Below are 17,604 nucleotides of genomic sequence, written 5' to 3' on the forward strand. Positions count from 1 at the left end.
CAAATGCAGTGGCAAACTATATAAGCAAAATAAATGCTTGAGTAATAGCAGCCAAAATATATAGAGATAGAGCGTATGGGAAACGTTACATTTTGGAAAAGCTGCAGTTTCATTTTGTAATATATCTAAAATCTTCTCTATCAGATGACACCACAATATATTTTGTGCATGCTTGAGCGCAAAACGACATGTTTTATCAGGGTGACGAGAAATGGCTTGCGCCATCATGAAGGAAATGGGCAGTGTGAAAGTAACCGACTGATAAGGACTTCAAATCAACTAATTTACTTTTTATTTAAGAACTTTTCATATACTACTTATTTTCAATCATGCATTGACAATAGAAAATTTAAAAAATATACTTCGTGTATTCACATGCGTAATTTTGACAGCTTTTTCAAAATGAAACGTTTATCATTCATCAAATTTTTATTTTTGTTTATATAGCTTATAAGTCTACATTACAATACCTTTCTTTAACATGTTAAGAATGTTAAGAATGTCTAATAATCCAGTTATTTTGATGATCAAAAGAGAGGTTGTGTGTCTTTTAACATTTCTACTAACTACCGAACCAACGGCAACGGTAATTATTAAACCTAATCGTCCCCGGGTAATTTGAGTCTTGTCACTCCCTGGTCATTATACCCCCCCCCCCCCGCTCGTAATCGCGATATCTGCGCGATGGTGGAAAATGACGGTTGCATCTTAGCCAACTTTCACTATCTATATTATCAATTTAACTATGTTAATTTGTGCATGGAGTTAGAATTTGGGGGTAAATCTATCGATAAAGCCATTGAAAAAGTTTTTTTTTTTGGTTCAGAGACTCTTTGTATCTAGAATTGTTATAAATATGCCTACACATAAAATGTTTTCCTAACTGGCCTTCTTATCGTTGTGTTTTTCCTATTTATTTATTTTTTAAACTATGTTTTTTTTAATGGAAATTGTCGTCGATACTTGAAAATGCTATTTTAATCGAATGTTACAAGGGCCGCGAAACCGAGAAGAGGGGGGGGGGAGGCGCTTCAGCTCTCCCAGTATTTTCAGTAACCATTTTCACAAAGAGTGAAAATAACCAACGATTTCATGCATGCCTCCACCCCCCCCCCTCCCCCCCCCCCCCCCCTCCTCTCGCTTTCCATATCGTTCTGCAGCCCCCTGTAAAAAGATACAGTTACGGATTTTGGCTAGAAACAGAGTTTAAATTGGATTTGTGCATGAAATTACTTTTTTTAAAGCAAATTTGGGCCTGACAATAACCATGAGCAGATGGCCGATAAACAAATTGGAATAATTAAAGGGGTACTCCAGGCTGAAAATGATATGATTTGAAAAAGATATTAAAAAAAATAGACAAACAAAACACTGAAGAATTGTTTGAAAATATACAAGGAATAACAAAGTTATGACATTATATAGATTTGCATTATTTCGGTGAAACAGTTCTAAACATGTCTTCATGAGTAGACCAATAATATCATATCCCCACTTCTTCTTTTGTATGTTATGACATAAAATTATGTTTATTCATTTTTTCTTTAAGAAAAAAATTAAAATGGATAGACCATTGATATAATGCATGATATATTCATGGCTGCAACTTATTTTATCATGATAAGAATATATAATACACACATGTATGAAATTATGAAATAAATACGATTTCATGTAATAACATAAAAAGGGAAAGTGGGAATGTGACATCATCAGCCCACCTACTGAATATTCATGCAACGTTCATATAACTGTTTCACAATATTGCTGAATTTTACTATAGGCAAATATACTTAGATATAATCATTTTCAACCCGGAGTACCCCTTCAATCTGATGTTGATTACATTTTCAATGTAATGCTTGTTTAAATTTATTTTAAAGTAAGTGAATAAAGATATTAATGAATTAATTGAAAAAAAATAGATAAAATATAATGACGTGACAACAAATTAATGAATTACAAAATAATATTCATGCACGGAGCATTTTTCAACTTAGGGGCCCTACGAAAATAAGAAGTAAAAATGAAAGTGCTGATACTTAAAACCTCGGGTGCGATACGTCAGACATTTTTTCATTATATTTTCTCTTCAATCGCAATCTTGAATTTACATGACTGTTTTAAGGTTCTATATAGTCTTAGACTAAATTCAATTTAATGTATGTATTTACTATCTTCAATAAAGCTACAGAATCGTGTTTTCATCATATACCGGTACTGCAGGAGAAGGGCTAGATGCAGCCAACGGACAGGCCTTCTCAACCTATGACAATGACCATGATGACAACAGGGGTAATTGTGCTTCTCTGTACAAAGGGGGGTGTGGTGAGTGCGCGAAGCGCGCTAAGTTGCCAGTTATACTGACCTAATAGAGACATTTTAAGGACAATGTCATTAAACGGATATGTATCTCACTGATCAAATAATGCGAGCGCGAAGCGCGAGCTGAAATTTTTTATATTCACACCTAAAAAGGGACAATATAATCAAATTTGTGTAATCATGATAGGTACCTGTCTCGCTAAACAATGCGCGCGCGAAGCGCGAGCTGAAAACTTAGATAATTCAGACCTGAAGTGGGGCATTCTAAGGTTTCTTTGTAGGAATTAACTAGGACCATACGTATTTCATTAACCAAATGATGCGAGCGCGAAGCGCGAGCTGAAATTTTTTGATATTCAGATCAGAAGGGACATTTTAAGGACTGATTTTAGGAATTCATGAAGAGCAGACATATCTCACCAATCCACTAGTGCGAACGTAATCACGGATAGGAAATGTTTCATATATAAGAAGACCTTAACATGGGGCAATCACTTTTGAGTCATGAAAAAGAAGCATATGTCACTACATAAAACAATGATAACTCAAGTGCTAGGAAATATATTTGGTTTATATTGACTTGAAAACGGGATGTTTTAGTACAACAGGATTATATATCTCGTTAAACAGACAATGCGAGCACCAGGAACAATACAAAAAGACGTAGGCCCTGGGCAAATTATGTTTCATAAAGTTGTTATGTAACATAACATAATTATAATATAATATAACATTATAATGAATATTTTCTTCTTTCCCACTACGTTTCTATTCCTTTCTCCCTTTTTTCTCCTTTCCCCCTTTCCCCGTTTTTTTTGTCAGCCGATGGGGGGGGGGGATGTGCCCCCCATGCCCCCCGTAGTTACGCCACTGTGTGTCCATATGGCAAATACCCCTCCAATATTATTATCTTTTTTTACCCCATGATGGTTTAATGGTTTTATTAAATATTACATTCAACATTTTTTGACATTCCATCTTAATCCCTTCCCAAAGACCCCAACATTAATAAATTGGAAGAAACAGGGGTTTCTCTTCAATGTTATAATAAGGACATAAGTATTTCGTTTGGAAATGGTGAAATGGCTCTTTATTTGCATTTTATGATTCAATAATATTGTTTTATTTGTTAAGCGGTATTTTAGGAAGAATTTTCACCAATAAAACAATTATCTCTTGTGATTTTTTTTTCATTTCTTTCGTAAAAAGTGGGGGAGGGGGGATGTTTGTACAGGCCATCCCCCCTCCTATAAAGTGGGGGATATATCCCCCCCCCATCCCCCCGGGATTTACGCCAGTGTATTATACATAGTCATTTTTAAGCACAATGTAGTCCAAGTGATTGTGTATATGAGAATCACTTGAAAAACCGGAAAGCAATTTAAATTATCTTTATCTATAATGTCAACATGGCAACACGAACATGGGCCTCATGTTTCTTGGGGGGGGGGGGGGGCGGCACTCACGTATAATGGTAGAACCGGTCACTCCTTGACCAACCCGTTCTCCCTCGCTCCTAAGCCCTTCTGCGTCAGTTCTCGATGACCACATTTCATTGTAAATTCCACCAACCCCCCCCCCCAAAAAAAAAAAAAAAAAAAAAATCGCAATTATCTATTTTCAACACAACTCACTTTTCACTTTTCCCATGAAACTGGCGACATCCCAGGTCGCCAACAAAGGCTACATTGCACCTGTGTACTCTTTTGTACTTTAGAAATCGAAAGCTACATGAATGAATTTGCATTTCGTTGACACTCCATCTTTTTTTCTTTTTTTTTTACCTCCATGGACCAATTTCTCTCCTCAATTTCGAAGATTCAAGAGAGAGCTGTAGTTGCGTAACTATGGGGGGGGGCAAAGAAAACGGAGGAAAAAGAAGAGAATTGAGGAAGAAAGATAGAGAGACATGGTAGGAAATGAAAGAAGGGGAATGAAAGTAATATTTTTTTGATAATCTGATGAAAAAAAAATAGCATAGGGCCTATGTGCTCATCACACCTGGCGCTCATATTGTCTGTTTAATGAGATACATAATCCCGTTCACGAGGATTAAATGGAGCCATGCATTTTCAAGTAATACACCAAATATTTTTCCTCGCTCTTCGATCATTTATTATTTTATCAAGTAACAGACGCATCTTTTTTCATAATTACTAAAGGAATCGCTACCTTTCAAAATCTGAACATATAAAAAAAAAGTGTCAGTCCGCGCTTCACGTTCGCGTGATTGGTAAATTACGTTTGCTCTGCATGAATGCCTAAAAATAGTCCTTATAATATCGATTTTTTTTTCAGTTCTGGATATAAAAGAAAATTGGCTTCGCGCTCGCACTAAGATACATATAGAGCATATCATGTTCATTATTACCAAATGATCTTAAAACTGTGTGTGGGTCTAATCCTTAAAATTGAATAAAAACGGTCGGCATTATTGTGGTCAGCCACAATATGCTGAAACTCCGCGTCAGTGGCTGTTCAGACAGCAGCATCAAAAATGCAGCACCATCAACCGGAAAAATTATGCAGTAAAAATGATTTCTACCATGTCTACAGGAGCACCTCAAGGCTCAGCTCTTGGGTCGCTGCTATTTGCCATCTTTATTAACGATCTACCAATACAAGTCGATACGTTTTCTCATGCCATGTACTGTTGTATAATGTTTGGTCTAATCGATTTCTGAACAATAACGAAATACAAGCTTGACAAGCGTGCAGCGTACAGGGCTATCATATCCGGTTGCTCTTGAATGACCCCATCAAAACAGGTATTTTCTCAACTTAAAGGGTAAAACCACCACAACAAAATGTTGATCTGAATGAAACTGAATGAACTGTTGGACAATTTGATCGACCATGGAGGTAGAATCGATAGACGAAATGCTCATGTTAGGGGCACTATGGGCAATGGTGATGGACCTGAATGACGTTGGACAACATGGAACCAATCAGCAACCCCCCCCCCCCCCAAAACAAAAAAAAATAAATAAAAAATAAAAATAAAAATAAATGAAGGGAAAAAAAAAAAATAAATAAATAAAAATAAGAACGAAAGAAAGAAAGAAAAAAAATTGCCTAAGGTAATCAATTTCAATGAGGTTTGATTGACCAAACTCCTATTTTCCCTGGAATATTTCCATCTTTCCATCATCTGACAAAAGAAAAAAAAGACACATCTGTTTCAAGACTCGTGAAATTTACACACATTTTAGGTGTAATCATGAAAATGCATACATTCCCATGCCCCCTTTTTTTATTACATTATTTTGGTTATTTATCTACATCTTCACTTCGTTATTGCGTTGTTTTAACTTACACTTGTCTTGTTATTGTAGTAGTATATTATAAAAAGCCAAGTCTACCCCAACAATCAAGAAGTGGATTTGGATAAAATTGAGAAAAATCACGGAGAAAAATCAAACAAGTATAATTATAACGCTGCAAATTTCAACAAAATTGGATTTAAAATGCGAAGTTATTATATTTCAGAGTTTTGCTTGATTTTAATCGCAACTCTTTGTATAACGGGTCCCTGGACTTAATCTCCTTTACACAATAATGTTGTCCGAGTTGGGGCAAATCTCTCGTTCTTTCCTTTCAAAGCATCAGTGTAATATGGGCCTTTATTATGGTATGTCTTTAAATCCATTTACAAAATACAATTACAAGTTACAAACCATTCACCCAGCTGTTCTTTGTGATTGATTATTTGGTTTAAGTATTGTTGTCAAGTGATTATTTACATAACTCTCTTTCATATCAAGTATAATTTATTGTATTTTGATATAAATATAAAGGAAATTGATTTGAATAAATTATTTTTAAAAATCGTTGACGGTGTAACCGCTTTTATTATTCTGTGCTTCATTTGATTTGATCGTATCTGGTTGCAGATACATGATATACGAATTTAGGGAGTTGGGGGCCCACTGGCGTAAATCCCGGGGGGGATGGGGGGGATATATCCCCCCACTTTTCGAGGAGGGGGGGATGGCCTGTACAAACATCCCCCCCACTTTTTACGAAAGAAATGAAGAAAAAAAATCATAAGAGACAATATTGTTTTATTGGTGAAAATTCTTCCTAAAATACCGCTTAACAAATAAAACAATATTATTGAATCATAAAATGCAAATAAAGAGCCATTTCACCATTTCCAAACGAAATACTTATGTGCTTATTATAACATTGAAGAGAAACCCCCTTTTTCTTCCAATTCATCAATGTTGGGGTCTTTGGGAAGGGATTAAGATGGAATGTCAAATTTTTTTTAATGTAATCTCTAATAAAACCATTAAACCATCATGGGGTAAAAAAAGATAATAATATTGGAGGGGTATTTGCCATATGGACATACAGTGGCGTAACTATACGGGGGCATGGGGGGCACATCCCCCCCCCATCGGCTGACCAAAAAAAAACGGAGAAAGGGGGAAAAGGAGAAAAAAAGGGAGAAAGGAAGAGAAACGTACGTAGTGGGAAAGAAGAAAATATTATTCATTATAATGTTATATTATATTATATATATAATATATATGTTACATTACAACTTTATGAAACATAATTTGCCCAGGGCTTACGTCTTTTTTTATTGTTCCTGGTGCTCGCATTGTCTGTTTAACGAGATATATATAATCCTGTTGTACTAAAACATCCCGTTTTCAAGTCAATATAAACTAAATTTATTTCCTAGCACTTGAGTTATCATTTGTTTTATGTAGTGACATATGCTTCTTTTTCATGACTCAAAAGTGATTGCCCAATGTTAAGGTCTTCGCATATATGAAACATTTCCTGTCCGTGATTACGTTCGCATTAGTGGATTGGTGAGATATGTCTGCTCTTCATGAATTCCTAAAATCAGTCCTTAAAATTTCCCTTCTGATCTGAATATCAAAAATTTTCAGCTCGCGCTTCGCGCTCGCATCATTTGGTTAATGAAATACGTATTGTCCTAATTAATTCCTACAAAGAAACCTTAGAATGCCCCACTTCAGGTCTGAATTATCTAAGTTTTCAGCTCGCGCTTCGCGCTCGCATTGTTTAGCGAGACAGGTACCTATCATGATTACACACATTTGATTATATTGTCCCTTTTTAGGTGTGAATATAAAAAAATTTCAGCTCGCGCTTCGCGCTCGCATTATTTGATCAGTGACATACACCGTTTAATGACATTGTCCTTAAAATGTCTCTATTAGGTCAGTATAACTGGCAACTTCGCGCGCTCACTAGCGCACTCACTTATTGATTCAAAAATTTTGCTGGTGCCCCCCCCCCTCCCCAATGCCGTGACCCACGGTACGCCACTGTGGACATATCAATGACAATTCGTTGCATATCTAAAAACATGATTGCAAAAAAATGCCAAAATATTTCAGTCATCCCCCCCACCCATCAACACGGATTTACGCCAGTGGTTGGGGCTCATATATCGGTTTCTCTTGCAAGGAGCCTGAACCCAACCAACAATAACAAGAACCTCAAAAAATGTCATCACATATTCTTCAAAACATGTGGACGTGCATAACAATTTTAAAAAATGGGCGTTTGTGCGTATCTGTTCATTAGTTTCAGTTTTAATTTTTTTTTCTCATTTCCAACAGACATACAATTCATACATACTTCAATAAATCTAACAATTAGAGTAAAACAATACATGCAATATAAAATTTCAATAGTGTTGGCCTAATTTGATGTTTTATACATTCAGATTATATATTTCTAATTTTTTTTTTTAGATATTGGTATGTCGCTATCCTGTATGATCTATTATACAACATAGCGATCTAGCAGATTTCAATTGAAATAGAAGTCCAAAATACAATACTCATAATTTGCTTTTTTAAATATTTGGTATACCTTAAAAAACAGGTCATTAGTTCCCTACTCACTTGACTTGAATTGACGCAGGCTATAACTACGACCTTATACATGAATTCACATTTACAGTTGAAGTCATCCATGGAATATACTCCATGAACCACCCAAGCTTTAAAATATATTCTATTAATGAATTGTGTTTGAAAGAATAGGTTGCCGTGGTGATGATAATGATGGCGTTGGTGATGATGATGATGGTGATGATAGTGATGGTGGTGGTGGTGATGATGATGATGATGATGGTGGTTATGATGATGATGATGATGATGATAGTGATGATGGTGGTGGTTATGATGATGATGATGATGATGGCAGGTGATGGTGGCGTTGGTGATGATGATGATGAAAGCGGTGGTGGTGATGACCAGAGGATGATGATATTGATGATAATGGCATGTCTATGTGTAAGCTTATTCCATTGATGGTGCTACAGGGAGGGGCAGAAGCAGGGGGGCGGGGGCACATTGCCCCCCCCCCCCCCACTTTTCGAATTACTGAAAAAGTGTCCTTTTTACGCAAGAAAAATGCCCCCCTCACGAACGTGTACTGTGCCCCTTCTTTGGAAGAGGACCCATTTTAGGTGTTACCAAGTGCCCTTTCTCGTAAGTGCCATTTTTTCTCCAATAAATGCCTCCTCACGGACGTGTCCTGTGCCCTTTCATCTGAGAAGGACCCATTTTATGTGTCAGCAAGTGACATATCTCGTATCAGTGCCAAAGATTACCAAATAATTCCCCCTCACGAACGTGTTCTGTGCCCGTTTCACCTGAGAAAGATCCATTTTATGTTGGAGCAAGTGCTCCCTTGCCATCTTGTAAGTGCCCTTTCTCGAATCAGTGCCCCATTTTATTTTTTACCCAAGAAAAGTGCCCCTTACGGACATGTCCTGAGCCACTTTCACCTGAGAAGGATTCGTTTTATGCCGTTAGCTAGTGCCCGTTTGCCATCTTATAGGTGCCCTTTCTCGTATCAGTGCCCCTTTTTACCTAAGAAAAGTGCCCCCCACGAACGTGTTCTGTGCCCCTTTCACCCAAGAATGACCTTTTTATGTGTTAACGAGTGCCCTTTTGCCTTCTAATAGGTGTCTGTTCTTCATATCAGATAAGTTGCCCCCTCCCCCGAAATTTTGAAACTCACATTTTTTTTACTGCAGATTTTCACAAAATTCACCAAAAGTATACCAAAAATCCATCAATTTCACTTAACAACTAAATGCAAAAGCACATCGCTTTCGATTTTTTTCAAAAAGTTTACGCGTGCTGCCCCCTCCCCCTCCAACGAAAAATGTCTACATACGGCCATGTTTGAGATATTGCCCCCCCCCCCCTTTAAACTTTGCTCCGCCGCCCCTGGGCAGAAGGTGCGTGATCGACTTTTTCCTATGATTTTTTTTTTCAAGAAAGGAAGAAGAATAAAGAGGTATATGAGGAATAAAATTAAAAGAAAAATAAAGCTCTGAGTCTTGCATCTACAGTGCGTATCAAAAAAAAGTTTACACTTTGAAAAAGCCCTGGGAATTAAAAAATATACAACATGTGGGTAATTTTTCACATATAATCTTAGGTTAATAGGTTTGGGTCTCATCTATCCAATGCAAGTAAAAGTTTTGACAGAATATTACACTTGAGTGAGCACTGTCCATTTTTGTAAAGCTCGCAGAAATCTGTTTGCGCAGAAATACTCGTTTTCACGCAGTGTCAAGGAGAAAGGGCGAAATCAAATTTACCCTGCGAAACGTTTCTCATAACATTTCCCTTGCACTTTTAGTCAATAGAAATTAGACGGATACATTCAAGCATTTTGTAACAATTTTGCCACCCAAATTGAAATTTCAACACTTAGTAAGCACAACCTTTACCCTTTTTGTGCCAGCTGGATCTGAGGACATAACTAAATCTGAACAAAAGTTTATATCAGACATCTCCAGCATTTTTTCACTGCGTTGTTATCATTTAAAGTGAATTTACATTTCTTTTTTTATTTAATACTTGTTTCTTCACACTTTTCCAAGCTTGACAATGATTAACAAAATGAAAATCAAGCCTAAGCCATTTCATGTAAATCACAGCTCAGTGTAAACCAAATATCGTCACGATGCCCCTGGGCAGAAGGTGCGTGATCGACTTTTTCCTATGATTTTTTTTTTCAAGAAAGGAAGAAGAATAAAGAGGTATATGAGGAATAAAATTAAAAGAAAAATAAAGCTCTGAGTCTTGCATCTACAGTGCGTATCAAAAAAAAGTTTACACTTTGAAAAAGCCCTGGGAATTAAAAAATATACAACATGTGGGTAATTTTTCACATATAATCTTAGGTTAATAGGTTTGGGTCTCATCTATCCAATGCAAGTAAAAGTTTTGACAGAATATTACACTTGAGTGAGCACTGTCCATTTTTGTAAAGCTCGCAGAAATCTGTTTGCGCAGAAATACTCGTTTTCACGCAGTGTCAAGGAGAAAGGGCGAAATCAAATTTACCCTGCGAAACGTTTCTCATAACATTTCCCTTGCACTTTTAGTCAATAGAAATTAGACGGATACATTCAAGCATTTTGTAACAATTTTGCCACCCAAATTGAAATTTCAACACTTAGTAAGCACAACCTTTACCCTTTTTGTGCCAGCTGGATCTGAGGACATAACTAAATCTGAACAAAAGTTTATATCAGACATCTCTAGCATTTTTTCACTAAGTTTTTATCATTTATAGTGGGTTTACATTTCATTTTTATTTAATTCTTGTTTCTCGATCCACACCTTTTCCAAGCTTTACAATGATTAACAAAATGAAAATCAAGCCTAAGCCATTTCATGTAAATCACAGCTCAGTGTAAAGCAAATATCGTCACGATTGCCTCAGTGTGTGGGGGAGTGGGATGGGGCGCAATGCACTCTTCGAAGTGTTTTGGGCAAGGAAAAAGTTTTAAAAGGTAAAAGATATCTTCAAATCAATTTTAATAGATAAATTCAACTTGTTCTTCATGATTAAGGTCTACTTTTATTCGCATAGCTATTTCAAAGTTCTGCGCAAATCATTTTTCACTAACTTTTCAAAAGTAAGTGGTGTTCACTCAAGCGGAAATATTTTTCGACAGTTATATCGTCATTTGCTTAAATGGATCTGTACCAATGTTACAATGTGGAAAATCTTCAGGATATTACAAATGTATAATTTTACAGGATTTTTTCTAAGTGTAAACTTTTTTTTTGATACGCACTGTATATCTTTTCCCATTAAAAAAAATAATGACAATTTGCTCACCGCCTATCAAACCATCCTGGGATATCATTTCGCAGTCGGTTTGCTTCATGGAGCTCCATAGATAGATCAGGGAGTACTCCCGATTCCCTGGATGATGTAGCTCAATCACAGAAATTCAATAATCGGTAGTAGGTTCAGATTCCTTGAATAGCAGCCTGCGTTTTAAGACTATCCCAGGTTCACTCTGCGTTAACCGAGCGTAAGGCTTTTACGTAAGCTTACGTAATAGGGAATTGACCTCAACACAACCTTTCGGGCCATGATTATACCATCTCTCTATGGATTCTGACTATAAACTGAATGGTCGTATTCATTCGGGCTCTGATAAAGGGGTGTCGGAGAATTGAGGGACCATGAGCGGAAAATAAATTGTTCGAAATATTATAATACACACACAAAAATGATTTTTTTAAAAGGGCATATACGCACGAACTAGCAATCCAATCATATATTTAAATCGAATAACAATACAAGGATGTAATAATATAAACTAAAAAGTGTAAATTTCAAAGGCCATTTCCGTTGAAAATGGACTCGTCTTCATCGATATTCTCGTAATTAGTGGGTTGGAGTTTGACAGCGGTAAACGGATGGGGGTGGTGGGTGCTTACTCAAGCTCGGAGAGAGTACCATAAATTCTGCTGGAGCTAGCTTGACCTGAAAGTCGTCCAAGGAGAACCGAGAGACGTTCTGAGATGGATGGATCGTCACCGTGGTGAAACTGAAAGTGTAAAATATTCAATTCTTTTCGACTCTTTTCTCCCTAGATGTACAGAATCAGACCAGAGAGAGATAATTTGAACATTTTTCCGTTTGTAGAACTGCGTGATTTTGCTTGGTTTCTGAATTTAGGCGGTCACTCTCCCTAGCTCAGATCAGACAAGCTGTACCACAGCACAAGTTTGAATTGACAGAAGGCATCCTCTCGGATTGGCGAATCAGTGGAAAGTCAAGATGTCGAAGTTTAAGTTCGGTGAGTCTGGTAGCATAATAAGTCAATAGCTTTATAATTGCTGTGAATCTTACAATTTACTTCATATGTCATAATCGAGGCAGGCTACAGACTATAAATCGATCTTAGAACCGAGAAATGAAGTGCGCAAGAAATCATACTATACCGTACTCAGATACTATTACTAGGGTGTTGTCCTTATTCAAGGACGGTGATGTTGTGTCCTTGACATGATAAAGGAATAAGTTTTGCAATGTGCAAACGAGTCGAGTTGCTGTAAAGGTCTTGTTTGATTGTGGTTTGACAACATTGTAACGCCATTTAATAAAGAGAGAGAGAGAGATAAAAGGAAGTTGTAAATGAAATGGAGATGCATAATAATTGTTGAGACAGTTGCGTATATTGCACATATTTTGATTTCTTGTTATGAATGTAGGATTGGGCATTGGGATGCACTGTTGTAAAATGTAAACAATATCAACCTTCTGTTTTATCTGATTGCTGTGGAGTTCTGTGGCGATTGCCTGATAAAATATTTTTCTCTTCATCTATTCTTTTTCACATAATCTGTGACTGGCTTAATCATGTTAATTGCAGAGTATGGCTACAAATTATCTAATTGTGTGTAGGCCTATGCCTACATCATTCAGATGGAAAATCCACCTTGTATGCTGTGAATGTGGTAGAAGATAGAGAGAGAAAGAAACAAGGAACTGGGGAGCATTTCATGAAGGACTTGTCTCATATTTTATCTGACAATTACCATAGTAACAGTCTGACCAATCAAAACCAAGGAAAGTTGTCAGACCCGACAGCTTGTCGGATGAAAAATGTTCATGAAATTGTCCCAAATCAAGCAGTTTCTATAATAAAAAACTAAGTAGTCCTTAGACTAAAATAGCCATGAAGTTTGATTTTTAATACTTGTTAAGTTGGTTACTTTAATAAATGGGGGGGGGGGGCTCAATCAGTAAATAAGGAGGGTCTAACGGTGGCTTCTCATTTGGACTTCCATACCAGTATAGGCCTGAATAAAATAAGCAGAACCTTGGACTTATGCTTTTCACACTGCACTTTTTTCCCTTAACCCCAGGAAATTGGTGGGGCTAAGGGGGGTCTTAGCCCCACCAATTTCCCGGGGTTAAGCTTAGCCCACTTCGTTTTCAAACTACGTTTTAGCAAAGTGGGCTAGCACGGTAAATAGTACAGTACTATCTGGCCCTGCAAAAAAGCAGGGTTAGCCGGCTTATTGTGAGGCTAGCACCACAATTGCTGTGCTAAGAGATGCAGTGTGAAACGAAACAGGGCTAAGCAAAAGTGGGGCTAAGCATTAGCCAATCACAGTAGTCGAAATTGCATGTTAATCGCGCTCTGTATGGTAAAATCATCAATATTTATGAGCTGTGTGATTGCCCGGGGTCAAGGCGTTTACCCCGGCTAAGCAAATAGTATGGGGTTAAGAAAGACAGTGTGAATCGAAAAAAAGATAGTATGGGGTTAAAGGATAGTCCGGGGTTAAGGATAGTATGGGGTTAAGGAAATGCAGTGTGAAAAGCATATTATTGTGGTGCTAGCACCACAATTGCGGTGCTAAGAGATGCAGTGTAAAACGAAACAGGGCTAAGCAAAAGTGGGGCTATAAGCATTAGCCAATCACAGAAGTCGAAATTGCAAGTTAATAGCGCTCTGTATGGTAAAATCATCAATATTTATGAGCTGTGTGATTGCCCGGGGTTAAGGCGTTAACCCCGGCTAAGCAATAGTACGGGGTTAAGAAAGACAGTGTGAATCGAAAAAAAGATAGTATGGGGTTAAGGATAGTCCGGGGTTAAGGATAGTATGGGGTTAAGAAAGGTTAAGGAAATGCAGTATGAAAAGCATTTCAGTGACTTTAATCTTAACTTCAACACATTTCATTGTTTATTGCTTTACTTCAACATTTCAGAGGTCCTGTATCATTCTATTCATTGGAAGATACTCTAACTAATAATGCAAACAAATATTTAACAGTTTATGAGGAAAAAATTATTAAGAGTACACTGAGTACAGGAAATATATTATATTTCAAATTTGATTTGTAGTATTGGCTAAAAAGAAAAGATTTTAACAATGCACTGGTCTTGCTACACAATTCACAAAGGTACTATTAGACCTATAGATATGATATCAGATATAAGAAATGCAAAGCAAGTTGTGATTTGATTCAGCCCATTATTAACAGTAGAAAATAATGATAAGTACATTTGTGGTACATCTAGTAATATAAGCCCTAATTTCATGATTCAAATCTCAATCCTAAGTAGTGAGTCTTAGTCTTTATAGGCCTAAATTGTAAAAAAAAAAACTTTTACATTTATTTTACAAGGAAATAAAAAAAAAAAGTTTTTTTATTCAGATTTTTTTTTATATTTGACTTTTCATGACTTAAAATATAGATGTCTAGATATTTTATCTGGAGATAACATTATTATTTTGAAACTGCAATATGTATGATGCCATTTTGGAATATCAGAAGGAACTTTTTATTTTTTGTTATTTAGAGGCCTATTTATTTTTTATTTCAATATTAACCACTTCAAACTTTTTCATGAGATTGTATGTAGTGGCTTGCCAAATTATGGAGTTAAGATCAATAGATGATGGCCATATATGAACATACCAAATGATATATAATACCACCAACATGGTCTGTTATGTGAGACTAAGTATAAGATCTCCCCAGATTCAAGGCCCCTTGTTTGCTGAGTATGGTGAGGGCCCCCTCCAAGCTATAGGGACAACCCAGGTCATGTGAAGTGTGGCTGGCAACTCAACAGCCAATTGTAATCTGCTTTGTGATGCAATGTTATGCAATGAGGAAGGTGATGGACTCTGGAGCTTATTATTACAAGGTTGATGGGTACATTCAGTAGTCTGCTGCCCAGTCTCACTTGTTGACAAAACAAAGACAATACAGAGTTTTTTATATTTTTGTACAGATTTTAGACTAGAAAACAAGGTGAAATTAAATCAACTTGTAACCATTATTAAACCCCATTCACTTTTTGTCAGAGCAATTTACAACCACCTAGAATCACTATATTTTGTCAAGTTTCCAGAATTTCATCAAAGGTGTGAATATCAAGACTGTATAGGGCAGGTGGATGCTTTGAGTCCGTCCATCCAGTAGGAAATTGAACAGAGAGTTTGTTTGTTTCATTATGTCTCAGGTTTGACCAGTGTGGTCTACCAAGGAGATACATTGAATTTGTTTCCAAGAATGCTAAATATGGTTTTGGTCATTTTTCCCCATTTCCATGTTATGGTCAGTCATCTGATTTTACGATTAAAATTCTGAGAGAATGAACTGTATGGGTTTTTTTTTACACAGAGCATAGAAGAATTATTTTCCCCTTCACTTGTTTGGATTTTTTATGTTGGTGAAAACATGGACCTATCACAAAAAGTGATTTTTACATTCATTTCAATTTTGAAAAAAAAAATGAAGTTAACATTACAGAAAGGGAATAACGGAAAAACACAATTTGCAATACTTCTCCATGTTGGGCTTAGTCATATGCATACATCAGTTTTAATTTTTTTTAAAGATAAAACCTATCATTCAACATAAACATCTTGAACAAACGATAGTTTTATGTTGCCACTTATTTATTTGGGCCTATCCATGGCTCTACTTACATGTAGACTAGGTCTGAGTTATGGGCCAACTTACTTATATGTACCCCCATTCTGTTTGAAACAATTTTTTGTCTAGTTATTGGATATAGGCCTATAGGCTATATTATTTTATAGGGCCTATTCGAATACATGATTTGATCAATTAGGCCATCAAAACTTAGGGAAGAAGTAGCATATTAAATGAATATGTAGGCAAGTCAAAGACAGTACAGTTTATTTGTTGTTGTTGTCAAATTGAACTACATACAGGCCTTCTCTCTGATTAAAAGATGACATATACAATAAATAGAATGCTGTTTTACATATTGTGAAGTCAGCATTTCAAACATTTCCCGTGCTTTGATATTTGGATATGTACCATATCCAATCAACAACATACAGGCCTAGTACTGGACTATCTCTGTTCCAGCCATGACCTGAACGTGACCTGGGCCAGGATAGGGACCCAATCATAATCCTTTGACCCCAAATGAGGGTAAGACAACAAAGGGCCAGACTGGACTTGATTAGACAATTAGTCCAAGATTAGTAGAGGATCTTCTTTATAGCCATCACTTTGACCACAATCCCCTTTGTACACTGTGCAAAGCCTGATGACTGGCCATGGTCCCACAAGATGCTAAAGAAAGGTGGCTTTGGGGACTCTCTACTAGTCTCCCTCTTCAGACCTTTGCCTTACATCAGTCAGTGGTCTTCACAGCATTTGATGTTCTGGTTCATATGAGATTTTCAAAGTCATTTCAAGTAATTATATTTGAACTGTGAAATGGACAAATGTTTTATTGGAGTCGAAGGGGAGGAAACATTATTTTGTATACTTTCAATACTGTGCAAATGCCCAATATCTTCACAGTATGTAGTAGGACTTGTTTGCAAAGTATTCTAGTTAGGTCTACATAGTATGCCTCTATTACCCTTTTTACACACGCTGAAATTTCCTTAACCCCGTACTATAGGTGGGGCTAAATTGCCATTTAGCCCCACCTATAGTACGGGGTTAAGCTTAGCCCACTTTCTTTTTACACAGCATTTTTGCAAAGTGGGCTAACCCCACCTTTAGTACGGGATTATTTGGCCCTGCAAAAAAGCAGGGTTATCCCAGCAACTGCGGTGCTAAGAGCGATAGTACGGGGTTAAGATCGCTAGTGTAAAACGAAAGTGGGCTAAGCTTAACCCCGTACTATAGGTGGGGCTAGCCCCACCTATAGTACGGGGTTAAGGAAATTCTAGCGTGTGTAAAAAGGGTACTAGTGAATGAGCTACCACTAGTCCGGGGTTAGCGAGTTTCGTGTGTGAAAAGCAAGCATTCCTTATCCGGGGTTAGCAATAACAATTTGGCATGTGTGAAAAGGAAAAAAAATAGTACGGGGTTAAGGATAGTACGGGGTTAGCGATAGTCCGGGGCTAAGAAAATCCTGTGTAAAAAGGGTATGAGAATGAAATGTAACCTATAGATTTGCTTATATTGAGTTGACTTTGGAAGTAGAAATGAGCAAGAATGAGTG

This window comes from Lytechinus pictus, chromosome 1, assembly GCF_037042905.1.
Source record: "Lytechinus pictus isolate F3 Inbred chromosome 1, Lp3.0, whole genome shotgun sequence".
Classification (NCBI taxonomy): domain Eukaryota; kingdom Metazoa; phylum Echinodermata; class Echinoidea; order Temnopleuroida; family Toxopneustidae; genus Lytechinus; species Lytechinus pictus.